Source organism: Falco naumanni, chromosome 2 (assembly GCF_017639655.2).
Source record: "Falco naumanni isolate bFalNau1 chromosome 2, bFalNau1.pat, whole genome shotgun sequence".
NCBI classification, from domain to species: Eukaryota; Metazoa; Chordata; class Aves; order Falconiformes; family Falconidae; genus Falco; species Falco naumanni.
This window is the reverse complement of record NC_054055.1, coordinates 2,194,492-2,209,113: the sequence shown is the minus strand read 5'-3', so window position 1 is coordinate 2,209,113 and position 14,622 is coordinate 2,194,492. Positions and strand designations below refer to the sequence as shown.

The 14,622-nt window shown below is 45.6% G+C and overlaps 1 protein-coding gene across 11 annotated transcripts in view; it reads right to left on the bottom strand.

Annotated features, from left to right (window-relative positions):
- STIM1 (stromal interaction molecule 1) overlaps window positions 1-14,622 on the bottom strand; it is a 114,099-nt gene that overhangs the window by 92,394 nt on the left and 7,083 nt on the right. The gene's annotated exons all lie outside the window — the stretch shown is intronic.

Sequence of the window (14,622 nt, the reverse complement as noted above, 5' to 3'; positions counted from 1 at the left end):
CATCTCAATGGCGAAGCACTTCAGACCCAAACAGCTCCTCTGGCTAGAGATGGGTCACGCTAATATATTCCCATTACATTTTATTGAATTTTCAATTCATTAGTTTGGGGAGTTTCCTTAGGCATTTAAAAAGGGATTTCCAATAACAGCAGTGGCAGGGGTGGAGGGTTTCTGAAATTTATACATTTATCAGATGGACAGCAGAGAATTGACCGAAAGACCAGGCTTACATCCCAAGTCTCTTTATCAGCTACATCTTGGCAATACTCAATACTGGACCAAAACAAAGCTTCCAGAGCCATGGGGCTTTTTCAGTGGTGTCCTTTTCTTCTGCTCCTTCTTCCAGAATCCCCTGCCCCTGAGCTGAAGTCCCATCCATCTCATCTTCACAGACTCTGAGGACAGCGGAAGGAGCACATTGGATCAGGAAGAAGAGCATCCTATGTAGACAAGCCAGAAGGACCTCTTGCATGCATTGCCCATCCTCCTCCTCCTCCTCTCACAACAGCCCAGGAATCGAGGACTCCCCATAATCCATTCACAGACAAGCTTCTGCACAATTAGTTCAAGTGAGGCAGCACCATTCCCATGCTGCCATACAAGGACAGCTTCTCCCAGTTTTAACCTTATTTATCCCTCATGTGTCTTACCACAAACTGATGATTTAAATTTTCACAGAAACTCTGGAGAGCAGAAAACGCAGCAACAACAGCCTTTGCTCATTGTACCCTTTCAGAGATGGCACACACTCTGCTCTGGGTGTCTTTCCTGCAGCAAGAAGGAATCAGCTGCTGCTCGCAAATAAACCATCATGTGGGATAACTGTAGTGCTGCATCCAGCAAGCTCACTGGAAACACATTTCTGTACCTTAAAAAGTTCTCTCATTTACAAGACCTTTTTTCCTCCTGCATCTAGCCAACTGTTTCTCTCCCATTTAAGAGCACAACTCTTTAATGGACCAAGGCCATCATCCTAAGGTGAGATGCTGCCTGCCACAGCACCCACAGGCAGACCTAGTAGGAAAACGACATTCTGCAAAAAACCTCAAGAACATTATGCAACTGCTACCTTGACTTCTTAAGAAAAAAACCAATGCTTTCCAATCATCTTATTATCCTCCTACTTCCCCAAACTCGACCAAAGAAATGTCTCAAATACAGTTCTCCAATGCTTTCCACCAGCTTCAGGACATTGGTGAAGGGGGGAGCCGAGGTCAGCAGGCACACATGGGCCACCCATGGTCCCATCAGATGGTGGAGGAGAAAGCTGCAGCATGAGGTGAGACAGGGAAAGAGATGGGCAGAGGAAAGCAGGAGGAGGAAGAGGAGAAGGAGGAAGGGGCTCATGAACAAAGGACACTTTCCTGGAAGCATTCAAGGCCAGGCTGGACGGAGCTTTGAGCAACCTGGTCCTGTGGAAGATGTCCCGACCCATGGCAGGGGTGTTGGACTAGACAATGTTCAAAGATCCCTTGCAACCCAAACCATTCTACAATCACACAAATCTGCAGAAAACCCAAGTTTTGTTATTCTTGGTGCTTGCAGACCCAGTTCAGTTCCACACATGCAACAGCAACAGTCAGGAACCCCATACCAGAACAAGATCCTGGATGTGTTGGGCACTACCTAGGAATTGCTCTTAGCAATCCAGTTCTACCAGATTTCACACTTAACTTGTTAAATGGTAACAAAAAGAGCAAGGGATAAAGGTAAATGAAGAAGAAAGCAACATCACTCTGCACAAAAAGCTGCAGGAGAGCATTCACAAAGCTCCCCTCCTGCAAGAGGGACCATCTGACCTCCCCATGGCAGCCCTACAGGGTAGGGGACAGGCTTTTCCCAGACAACCCAGCACATCTCCACTGACATAAAAGATTTAAGCTAATAGCCATGTACTTCACTTGTGCTGGGACTAGTTACTGCCAGGTGACAGTGCTCAGTATACAGTGCAGCAGAACATAAAAAGCAGCAACTAGGAGGAGCAACGGTGGCAAAAATTAAAATAAAAACTCTTTATTAGTAGGCAAAGACTATTCACATTAGGGAAACAAGATTTTTTAATTTTTAACTTGCCAACCAAACATGTTGCTCAAGCAAAGAGGGAGCACTTTGGGTTACATCAGCTCCAAGGCCAGCTTCCCCAGAAGCCCAAACAGCCCTCATCCAGAGGAAGCAACACAGGGAAGGAGGAAGCCACTTGCCAGCCTGGCCTCCAACTGACGGTGATCCACCACTGAAAAACATCACGCTCACGACCTGCAGGAAACACAGATGGCTTGGGAAGAGGCAGAGCCATGCTTCCCTGTCCCCGGGTGTACTCTCCCCCTTTAATAACCCAGTCACGGGTAACAAGAGTACAGAAAGAGATGACAGCATGCAAATACAGCACGCTGCAAGTATACCAGGAGAAAAACATGTCAGAGAATCTGCAAACAGCAACAGTCCTAAGCATGCTGTTACAAGGCAGGTGTTCCTAAATTATAATTTTTCTGCCCCAAAGGGACAGATGCCATCTTCGAACACAAAGCCAAAATAAAAAATTAAACCTCTACTTTGAGCAGTGCTGCTGCATAGGTGCGGGAAGGCATATGCTGGCACAGCGCTGCTGAGCGCAGCCACCATGCTGTCAGTAAATCTGGCCTGCCCGGCTGGAAGCTGAGCTGATGCCATCTCACTAATAAAGGTTGTTACTAAGAAAAAAAAAAAAAGTCTTGAAATGACTCATTGTGGAACACGGGTTAAATCAGGTATTTGTAATGCTGGAAAATGGAAACACTCCTTTTGCAGGACAGAGCGAGGAGATTCACACCTGCAAAGTACTCTCACAATAATAATAAATTTAATAGTGGGGTTTTTCTGTAGGTGACAAGGGAAAGAGAAACTTTATAGAGCAGAATGGTGACTAAGGGCACTGAAACCACGAGGCTCCTCATTCCAGAGGGGTCCCAGCAGTGCTGACTGCACCCAGCCTGGGGCAGCAGAAGGCAACACAACCCAGAGATGCCTGTGTCGCCGCCTATGAGTTACAAAACCAGAGGACTTCGAGGCTGGCTGGCTGTCAGCCCTGCATGTCCACACCAAGCACAGATGTCTGTTCTGATCAAACCTCATCAGCATTAGTCGGGCAGCCCACTCACAGAGCTAACACCACCACAGTGACACACACACACACACCCCCCAGGGCTGTGCAAGACCGACTGCTTCTGCTGAGCACCAAACTGCCGAGGGTACAGGAGCAGGCGCTGCCAAAAGCAGGAGGGAAGGAGGAAACTTCTCAGCAACGGCAAGCTGTTATTCAGTCAGCTCAGCATCTTTTGAAACCTCTCCCTTTGCTTGAAAAAATACTAAGAGGCAAGCTCCCAAGCCTGGCTTGCCTGCAGATCAGAGGATGGTATGGCCATTAGCGCTTTCTGGAACAGCAGCAATTTCAGAGTGATCACAACCCACGTCTGCTCCTTCCCCCGAAGACAGTCTTTCAAAAACTTTCAAGGCTATTCACATTAATAAAATGGCTTTAAAAGGCAAGCTGACAACTCATTGGACAACGTGGTCCTCATCTTGGACACACAGGGAAGAGTTTCAGCATGATGCAATCCGTGTTGATGTTCAGCATTTTAAAGCAATGTTGTTGTATAAGTAAAACACCCAAGGAAGAAACTAGAATATGCCAAATTTTTCCTTAGCACAGCTCCATTGGTATCGCAGCTGTTGTTCCACTGACTTTGTTAAATTGCATTGTTTAATCCTCCCTCAGCCTACCCAAAGCCTACCCTGCACATACGCTTTCACTGCAACCTGGCAGCACAGCAGCTGCTGAAAACAGGGCCCATCCTTGTAGGTTTGACCAGATATTAGGGTTCACCCACAGTGCGACAGCTCGCCTTCTTCCCTGTCATTTTTAAGCCAAAATTTAGCTGTCTGCACTGCTGCTTCCCACTAAGCAGACCAGAGAGACTGTATCACAGGTTTTGCAACATGCTGTTGTCCAAAACATGGCCATGCTCCCACAGAGGTGTGCAGGAAGGATGCAGTTTTAGGGTAACTTAAAACAGAAGAGACGCAATTTTTGAAACACCAGTCAGCTAGGGTGGCGGGCTGCAAGGGCCCAACAGCCACACGCAGCATGTTAATACAGTACATGGAGCCCTGGGCTGGGTTAAAAGCCCCTATTTGGCTTACGCTGCACAGCTCAAGAGACATTACTGCTGTGTTTGACCACAGAACACCACGTTTGAGCCTGCCAGCAGTAATTTGGAGAGGATGCACGACTTAAGGAAATGCCAGAGGAAGCAAAAGATGCCTTAATCAAAAACTGTAGCCAGGGTGTTCCATGAAGCTGGCTTCAGGACAGACAGCATCCCAGCACCATCACCCCAGAGGACCTCCATCCTTCAGGGTTCCAGCACCTCAAACCACACAACCCCATGCATCATTTATCTTTACCTTTTGTTTTCTCCACAAGTCTTACAGGTAAGGCAGACCTCCAGAGCAAACGCTGCACATTTGCACACTACAGGGAAATCCTCTTTCCGCCTTCTCAAGAGACTGAGCATTACTGGCACAGTTTCTCCACATTACAGCTCTGCAGTACACGCACGCACTTTACTGCACCTTGGCAAAGCGAGCACTGTATGATAGGTGTTGGATGTGCTATTTAAGCCTGCACAACAGTTGATTTAATCACTAGCTCCTGAACTCCCAGCTAGCTTTCGCAACAGAAACTACATGATCAATCTCTCTTCATTTTTTTATAAATACCAAGGATGGAAATCACCATTCAAAGCCACCCCAGGCACAACTCCAAAAGACTGGAGTTGAGGTTGACCCCATTTGTCATTATTTCAGCTGAACAAACAGTATCTTTTCCATAACTATTTATTCAGTAAGAAACTCGCCCCACGGTTTCAATGAGAAGGATAGATCACATACGACTGAAGAAAGGAACAGGAGAGTCTGAATTGAGAAATGTCGGAGCTTTGCCCCCCCAAAGCCAGCAGCCCAGGCGTGCTTCCACAGCACAGCAGGTGCTCGGGCGTGCAGAACAGCACAGGGAGGGCAAAATAATAAATTAAGCAGACTTGTTCTTCGGCATTCCGAAAATCCTCCACGCAGATGGGTTTACAATTCAGGTGCGACGGTACGAGACCCTTGCGTCATTAAGCATTATCCAGCCTCTGGTTAAGGAATGATTCCCAGTAGAACTTTATATTTGGTTTGGGATTACAGAAGTTATTTGCCCTCCCCCCTCACATACCTTCCCACACGTGTGGGTGCCTGCAATGCAGCTTACAGCTGGCAGGCCACCGAATCAGAAATTAGAAATGGAAGAGACGTATGTGGTCATCGAGGTCGGCTTGCTGCCATGGCGAGATGCTCCCAGCAGCCTGACCCTGCTCCTCACTGGCGCCTGTGCTCTGTGTCCTCCTGGCCATGCCAGCAGCAGCCACACACATACCAAGGGCTGGACACACTTCAATGGGAATAGCATGTATTAGAACAATCTCCTTAGGATAACGATATTCTTATCAAGGAGGTTTCTTTGAACTTTAAAGCCCCTACAGCAAAGCACTTCAAGTGCTGAAACATCAAATATCAGAATAGAAATGTCAAGCTGAATCAAACAGCAGCTTATAATAGTTTATGACCAACATGAGTAATCAACTTCAGTGTCCATTAACTGTATTCAGAAACAGAACACTTAATTTTAAGTTAATTATAGACTAGCACAGCTTCCAACAATAGAAGAAGCTATTGAAGAAGCTATTTAAGTTATGTACTTCTAAATGAGAAAAAAATAGCCTTGACTTATTTTAAAAAATTATTATTATGAAACATATATAGGAGGGACCATGACTTTTCACATGACATAAACCACCAAACCTGAGACAGTAGTTTTCAGTATTCAAATTGAAAATATTGTGATTAGTGTACAAATAGGAAGAGACTAAAAGAACACTATTACCGTCACAGACAGCTTAAAAATAGTTAAACCCTAACAGAAACATGCATCTGGTCTCTTGCAAAAAGAGACACAAAGAAGGTAATTATAATGACACTGTCAATACAGCAAGTGACTGCCCTGCTCACATCTCTAAAGAATGAAGATTTTATGGACACAGGCTGGATGATTCAGTGGAAAACATACCCGCTCTGTTTAAAGAGTTACAGGGGAGCTGCAGCAAAAATGGCTTCTGGTCCTATTGAAGCAAAGATTTCAGCTGAAACTGGGCAAAAACAAAGACTTCAGCTTCACTTGGGGGGGAAGGGGGCAGGGAGAAAACAGTTGTGCTGAAAAAGTTTTGCCTGATTTCTTCAGGCTGCTTCAGCCGAACAACAAAAACAAAAGGATATATTGGTTTTTTCCCTATAAACTCTGTCCTGCCAAAGCCTTTTGACCAGTACAAGCACAGGACCATTGCCACGGGATGTGCTGGTAATATTTATTTCCCAACAGCAGAACTATCACCTCTACAGCATTTCCGCACACTCCGAGCCAGGAAACAAGCAACTAAGTTTAGCAATCATTAGGCTACTGATAAATCTCTTCTAAGTCTCTTCCATTTTCTAGAGTCATACCTCGAAGGCAGCAGATCATTCAGCATCAGAGTCAGAAGCACCAGCAAAGCCAAAACTATCACAGCTTTAGCAGCTTTTACTCTCTGGGCTTTTTACCAGCTATTACAGCATCCATAGAAGCGGAGAAGAGTTGTAGTGCTCATCTTCAGGCCACCACATCACAGGCACAACCCATTTGCCTTGTTACATTAACACGTTGAGGGAGAAGGAGCTTCTTCAGCTTGGTTGTACTCCCTCTGTGCAGCCTCCAGCCTGACACAGTCTTTGGTCAGGCGACATCTTGCTCTCAGCGGGCTGAGGCTGCTCTTCCCTCCCTTCAGCTGTCTGATGAAAATAGAGCTGCTTTTTTTATTAACTGGTTGTATCTGATGATAGGAGCTCTGTGAAAATACTGCTTGCTTTACAATGACCTACAAAGAACTATACGTTTCCACCACATCTACATTTAAAAAAAAAAAAAAAAAGTCATCATCAGAGAGTGGTAATTCCTCGCAGCTCCCCCAGGCAGACACCATCTCTGCAGGGACTGGGGGAGCGGCAGCACCAGGATCTGAGCAGTAGCACTTGGATCCGTTAGACTGAAAAAACCCGTAAATCTGTCAGTGCTTAAAATTCTGAGTTATTTCTGTTCTGCTGTACTGGATCTGGGTTATGTTGATTCATTATTCAGCATCAGCTACATTCAAGTTAAAGAATTCTGTTTACTAAAGGTGTAACTTTGGCTACCAGTAAAATTCTCTGCCAAATCCTAACACAAACACATAGGTGTTTCAGGAATACAAGTGTGGACTCCTCTGAATCTTTTTTAGTACCTCATTAAATAGAAAGAGAGATACTCCATCGTTTCTTAACTCTTCAGGCAGAAAACATTAGTCCAGTATCAGCATAAAGGGGAAAAGATCCCACGAGCTCTTCTCCTCTGCCTCCTGCAGTTGCCTGATCCCGTATTAGCACTCCCCTCCACTAAAGTCTCCTTTCTCACATCCTGCACTGAAACCTTCATGTGCACTTTCACCAATACTTACACAAAGACTTTACTGAACAGTAAAACCTTTTCCTTCATGCTTTCCAAAGCAAGTTTTCTCTTTTTATTACTATGTAATTTATATATTTATTAAGATGTTATTCTGGTGCAATGTCCAAGAAACCATATAATTGTATTTGCAGTAGTAGTTTGCCCCCCAAGTCGGCAAACCTTCCATCAGGAGCTTGGTAATTTCAGTAGAATTTAGGCAATATCAAAGAAGAAGACCTCACGTCATCCACATACACTGTTCCCATGCAAACGCTACCAGGAGACAAGGTGGCTATAAAATGGGTTTATAATGGTAGTAACAATTGTTCATTTACATTTTGAATAAATAATGGAAAGTTGCTGGAAGACAACTGCAATTAAAAGTAAAACTAACACAAGTGAAGAGAACGCACTCTCTAGCTTTAATTACAATTCTTTGGAATTGTATTTTTTTAATCTTTGAGACTGGTATTACCACCAGCCAGCTCTCAAACTTAATTGCAAGAGACAGGCCTGGACGAGTGAGAAATGAGGACCTCTGGGCACGTGCCAGCTGCAGGAACCTCATGGTTCTGCCGGATCCTGTTTTCAGAGGCTTGCCGGGAGCAAGGAGCATCCCTGCTGCTACACCGGCAGGAGGCTGGCCAAACTGTTCACTCCTCCTTCGGTTCTCATCCAGACACCAGCTAAAGCTGCTGTGGATGAGAATTTATAAATTAAAAAATTATGCTGGTGATAGCTGGATTTTGGATATGGCAGCAGAGCTGTACCTCCATGGGAGGCCACATCCCTATCACATCGAACACCCGACCTTCAGGCACACGTTTGAAGGGCTGCCCAGCTCTGCAATGCTCAAATCCATAACACAAGCTGTTTTCTGCAAACCCTCTTCCTGTGAAAGACCAGGAAAATTGGTATGGAATAGTTACCAAAACAAAGGGAAACCATTCCCTCAGAAATCTGCATCCTGGAGGGACACGCAGATGCCAACCACCTCATTGGTCATAATTTGCCTCTGGCAACCCTGGCCTCCTTGCTGGCTACCAAACACGTCACACCCCAAAACAAAACTTTCCCACACCACCACAAAGCGATTTGCTGAGCTATCACAGACAAGAAGCCTACTTTTGGCTATTAAGATTCAAACGCTGAATTTCCATTCTCTTTCTAGATTAGCCTAAGTATTGCAGGTCAGAGATGCCCAGTACCACTGGTGTCAGCTTCCAGACAGAGAAGCAGCGTGCTGTCGGGCCCCACTGTGAAACTGGGAGTGCAGGGCGATGGGCAGAGCACAGCACAGCCTAGGAGATGCTTTTATTCACAACTGCTTGCTGCTTCTCCATCCCAACATATTTCTGAAGGTGTTGCAGAGACTCTCTGAAGGTAGCTGACCCAGCAGATGAACAGATTGACATCAAGGTGCTAAATTTACTTCACAAGCCAGCACAGATTTCGGTGAACTCCCTCATTACAAACTGCCTCTTAAGCAGTGCCCAGGAAATGATGGATGTCCCACAGGCTGGGCCACCAAGCTGACATTTGTAAGAGGGTTCAAGTCCCTGCTCTGCCAGAGGACTTCCTGCATGACAATGATATCTCTGCACTTTAATCCTTCATTTGAAACAGGAAGACCAGTGCTTCCACATCGTATAGTATTATGCGGTTAAACGTACTAGAGACCGCAAGGAACTCTGAGGAGTCTGAAGTGACATCCCCAGTGCAGCTGTTTGGCAGACACTGGAGAGAAGCCACCTTTGCTCACAGGTCCTCTCAGGACTTTAACCAAGGAGCAAGAATTGGGTTTAGTTTAGAAATTAATTTTACCTGTGCCAATGACGGTCGGAGAGTTTCTCCCAACCCCAAAGGTTAATCACAAGTACAATTTCAAGAATGAACAAATTACATGTTTACAACTGTATTAAGGAAGAGGTGGGGTGAAATGTCCCCCTCCTATCTCAGGCAACCTCATACAGATCATAGAATGGTTTGGGCTGGAAGGGACCTTAAAGATCATTAAATTCCAGCCCTCTGCCATGGGCAGGGGCACCTTCCACTAGACCAGGTTGCTCACAGCCCTGTCCAACCTGGCCTTGAGCACTTCCAGATGCTCTTGGCACGAACCAGGAGCAGTACTGCACACATCCCTGCAGTTACAGCAAGGCTGCACTACTCGCTGGGCTTTCCTGCTGCTTCTCCTACATGGAGCCTGGCTATGCCTGTTCTAGCCAAGGTGCTGGATCCTCCCCGCACACCCGGCCACAGTGTTTCAGAAGATCAACTGTAACACTGGGATTTGGAGCTCTCTGTGCAAAGACTGACTGTTGTTCTTACAAAAGACCCGACTAAGCAGTGCAAACAGCCATGGCCAGAAAACAGCCGAAGGCTACCAAAAGGCTGGGGTAAGCCCCCCCACCAGGGAGCCTGCCAGGGGAAGCAGTATACCTCCTTATAGCACGGTCACAGGGAACAGTAAAGCATCTCAGACATTTCACCTTGTTAGGCTGAGTGGCTGAAAATAGCCACAAGATGAAAAACAAACCAGCTGGACAACTTACCCAAACTGTAACGCTAAAGCAAACAGCAACAAGCTGGAAGCAGGGTGCAGGACAAAGACTGAGCTGTCTTCAGAAAGCTGAACTCCAAAGCAGTGTTCAAAGACAATGTCACTCGTCACTGCAAAAGGGACACCTTGTCCATCCAGGGCCAGCTGCTTAAGCTCCTTCTATAGCCCATAGAAAGGAACAGGTACCTCTGGAGAGCAATTCTTCCATCTAATACAGGTAGATGAAACAACTATTTGAAGATAACCATCTCTGCAGCGATGGCACAGGAATACTAGACATTTAGATTAAGACACAGCTTCTAAAAGACAAACTCGTAGGGTTGAGCCTCACCCTTATTAAGTCACATGAGCATGAAACATTTGTTCTCCTTTCCTGGGAGGGGGGAAAAGAAAAAAAAGGTAGGAGAAAAAAGGTAACAGGGGATCCCACCTCCCACTTCTCATATCAACAGCTGTAAGCAAGACTTTTGTAGAATTCATCCTGCTGCCTGTGGCGTAAGAGAGGCACAGAGTGCCCCCAAAAATATATCTTTCCACCTCTTTACTTAATGACAAAACAAACACAAACGAGAAACAGGAAAACCTGTTTATCTAGAAAAGATGGAGTGCTAATCTTCAGGAAACGGCATAGTCCACAAGAAGCCTCCAAGAGCAGCATGATCCCAGGCACGCCACACTGTGGGATGCTCAGCAGCTGTGGTGCTGCCTGCATCCGACACGGCCCCGATACCCCTCAGATACACAGTGAAATAACGGGGAACAGCAAATCGTTATCTCCTTTCCAAAATGCTCAGCGATCTTTAATCAACCACCATTTATTAATCAAATAAATGCTTTATTCCCAATTTATTTAACTTCCTACAAGCTCAGCGCCACCAATGATGGGTCAGACTGATCCAGCTGTAGAAATATCAGAGAGGAAAAAGCTTAAAGGCTCCCCAAGGACCTGCACAGCCTGTTAAGATTGCTTTTTTCCTTCAGCAATAAGCTGTAACAACTGCCACCAGCCCTCAGTGCTAACTGACATCCTCAGTAGGTAGGAGAAGCCATCGCATGCAGGATTAAGAAGGAATAATACTTCAACAGGCTGACTGTTCTGGAGGTTATCCTCATACTTGAAACCCTGGAGCTTTTCAACAATAAGCACAAGTCCTTCAGGCCAGCACAAGATGACACACCTTGATTTCTGCCTTAAAACCACAAAGCGGCTAGAATGAAAAACACCTGGGCGGCATTAATAATAGCAGCTACTTGGAAAATAGTATTTCCAGAAATTATTTCTTCCCCCCACCAAAATTCAGGTTTTATCCTGCATCCATCTCTCTATATCAAGTTTTAAAAAAATGTTTTCTTTGGCTTACTTGCACATTAATTATGTACTGGCACACTTACAAATCTAAACATACGCATTGCTTAGCAGCTTTAATCCTGAATTATTTCTCCCTTCCCTGCAATACAAAGCTTAACTTGACTAGCAAAGGGGCAGACTGTTCAAACAAGCAAGCTGTTCATTTGTAATTCAGACGAGGAACATTCTTAGAGTTCTCGTGTTTATTATTATTTCTATCCTCCGAGAATCACAGAATTTCAGGCACCAGAGCTCAAAACCTGAAGGAATGAATTAAACTGACCTTAAAACTCTGCCCTTCAGGGAAAAAGATGTAAAAAATACTTATCTACAAAAATAGTGTCTTTTTCAGCAAACATGTGGTGTGAGCGTGTGCTTGTTAACAAACATCACCATTTCCTATCAGATTGCTACTGCTTCCATGTTCAGAAGGCTGGCTGGGATCAGCAAAGCCACTTGTCCTTTCCAAGCCCCGAAAGTGAAGGGACAGTGCAATTAAGATAAAAGAGAGCTCCTTGGTAGGATAAAGCACACTTCCAAAGAAGCACTCTATTTGCCTTTGTGGCTCCTGCAGACATCTCTTATAGCAAAGGTTAGCAATGTATATACTTGCCAGGCGAAGAAGCAACAACTCACGCTGATGAGAGAGCAGCTTCAAGGGACACTCAGTGGTTCCCAAAGTCAGCCTGCACAGATGTCTGCGATACACAGCAAGCTAATGCATTTTCCAAAGTGGAAAAAATAGGTTACTTAAAAATAGGTCCATAATCCAAACAAACAAGCATCCTGATACTATTTCATAAAGATCAAACAAACAAGTACAGACAATTCACATACAAAAACATACACGGCTATCTTAATGACTTCCTTATGTTCCTCTGACCGTTTTCATATCAATCGTAGAGGTGGGTACTTCGTCCTGTAACTGCCAGTAAAAACAAATATTTTGGCTGGTCAAAGCTGTGCCATCGCTCCGGTTATCACCCGGCTCCCAGGCTCCGCAGCAAGGACAGCACAGAAAAGCTCACCTCAGCACACAACCGCTGCCAGAGAGGGGTCGGTGCCAAGGGGCTAGTATTTATTTAGTTTTAGGAAGTTAAAAGAACAATTCACTGGTAACACTCCCACCCCGGTGCCCAACACTCAACTCCTAGGTGAGCCGTGCTGGCATAATGATGGTTTTTAACACACAGGCTCACAGTTAGAAGCCGGAGCTTCTCAAGACTCGCATGTGCCGTGGGAGTAACAGAGCAACGGCTTAATTAAAGAGTTCATCGTCTATGCCTACCAGAGGACCAGCATCAACTGCTAAAAAATGAACCGGAGTTATGGAGGTGCCAGAAAATTAATCATGCAGGACTGCAGGGGCTGATTAAAATGAAGGTAAAGGAAAAAATTAATCTGGAAGAGCAAGCTGGTTGGATCTGATCACACACGCGAATCACGGCAAACAGGTCAGCTAGACAGCCACTGCCTACAGACACATAAACCACATCTCAAACTGCAGAAGCAAACTAAGTCCTCGGGGCAGGAGATGAGGAGACAAAAGGTCCCGATGGCAGTACCCTGTAACAGGGAGAGCACAGATAAGAGGTCAAAAAGCCACGTTATTAATAGCACTTGACGATAATATAATGAAGGATGGTCAAATCTCCTTTTCAAGCTGTGGACCAGAGGGATTCCCAGTTCACACTGCAGACCTTCACCCCAACAGGGGTTAAAGCCCTGTCTCCCATCTCCAGCATGCTCCTGCCTCAGCAGGTATCCCCAGCATGATTCAACACCACCAGAGCACCCAGGGAAAATGAACCCCACCAAGTACAAAAGGTTCATTACAGCGGGAATCCCAGAGCTTCCCCAGAAAGAACCACGATTCCCCGTCTCCAGCTTGTTCTGCTTGCTTAGAAGTTTATTTCTCCCTATCTAGCTTTGTTTTTAAAGCAAAGCTAATTAAGTAAACAGGTTTTTTCAACACTAATAGGCTGTGCAATGAGGACTTTCAAATACAAAATGCAAGGCTGGTTACGTTCAAGCAGTTGAAAGCAGAAGAGCTGGAGAGAACCCTGGGCTTGGAAAACTACAAGGGGACGAATGCCACTGCCAGCACCTTTTCTTAATGAGCGCAGCCTCCAAACTGAATAAGCAAAAGAACTTTTAGGAGTAGAGGAAAAACCTCACAGGAAACTGTTGCTTTTCAATCACCTGCTCATACACTCTCCTTTTCACAAACAAATCCATGTGGAATTACCCCAGGATGCCCTTTTACTTCCCCTCAACCAAAAACCGGGCAGATCTTGAAATAAAACTCACTGCATGATAACAGTTTCCCCTGTGGCATCAGCCTAAAGCACAGCATGCACCGGACAGACATATGTCCCCTGCCTGGAGGAAGAGGAGGCAAGAGCACTTAGCAAGGACAGTATTATGATGTACAAATGTACACCAAGCAGTCCATCACAAGCCAAGCACAAACTGAGCAGGCAACAGAAAAGCAAATTTTTCCCCCCTCTTTCTTACTCCCTTTCAGATGAGGCATGCTCTGCTTCACCAAGACTGTCAGAGCATCACAGACCCTGCCAGCCACACCATAAGGGATGTCAGGAGGCTTCATCACCCATTTATTGTTTCATTCCCTCCTGAGAGGAAAGGATGGAGAGAAGGATTGCTGCTTCGGACTCCCTGTGTGTGCACACATGTACACGCATATCCCTGCATTCAGGAAAGGCTAAACCAAAAGGCACAGTTTGAAGCAGGATATAAAGAAAGTCTGCTGTGGGGTTTTTTGGTTTTTTTTTTCCCTTCCTTCCAGGACTGCACAGTTAGGGAGCAACCTGAGTTACGCCTTGCTCCACACTGTGTGATGGCACAGCCAAAGCTGCTCCAGACTGCCATAGACCGCAGGGGACAGAGACATGGGGGTGGCTCTAAGGTGCAACCCTGAGAAAAAGAGGATTCAGCAATGAAGACACAGAAAAGGCTCACCAACCACATTCAGCCTCTGTTTCCAGCCAGTTGCAAGATCAGTTTTCTCCTCCAGGCATCTCTGGACCACAACACGAGGTTCCCTGGCTGCCTGCTCTGATGCTCAGGTCTGTGTTCCGCCTGCTCAGCCTTCCCTGC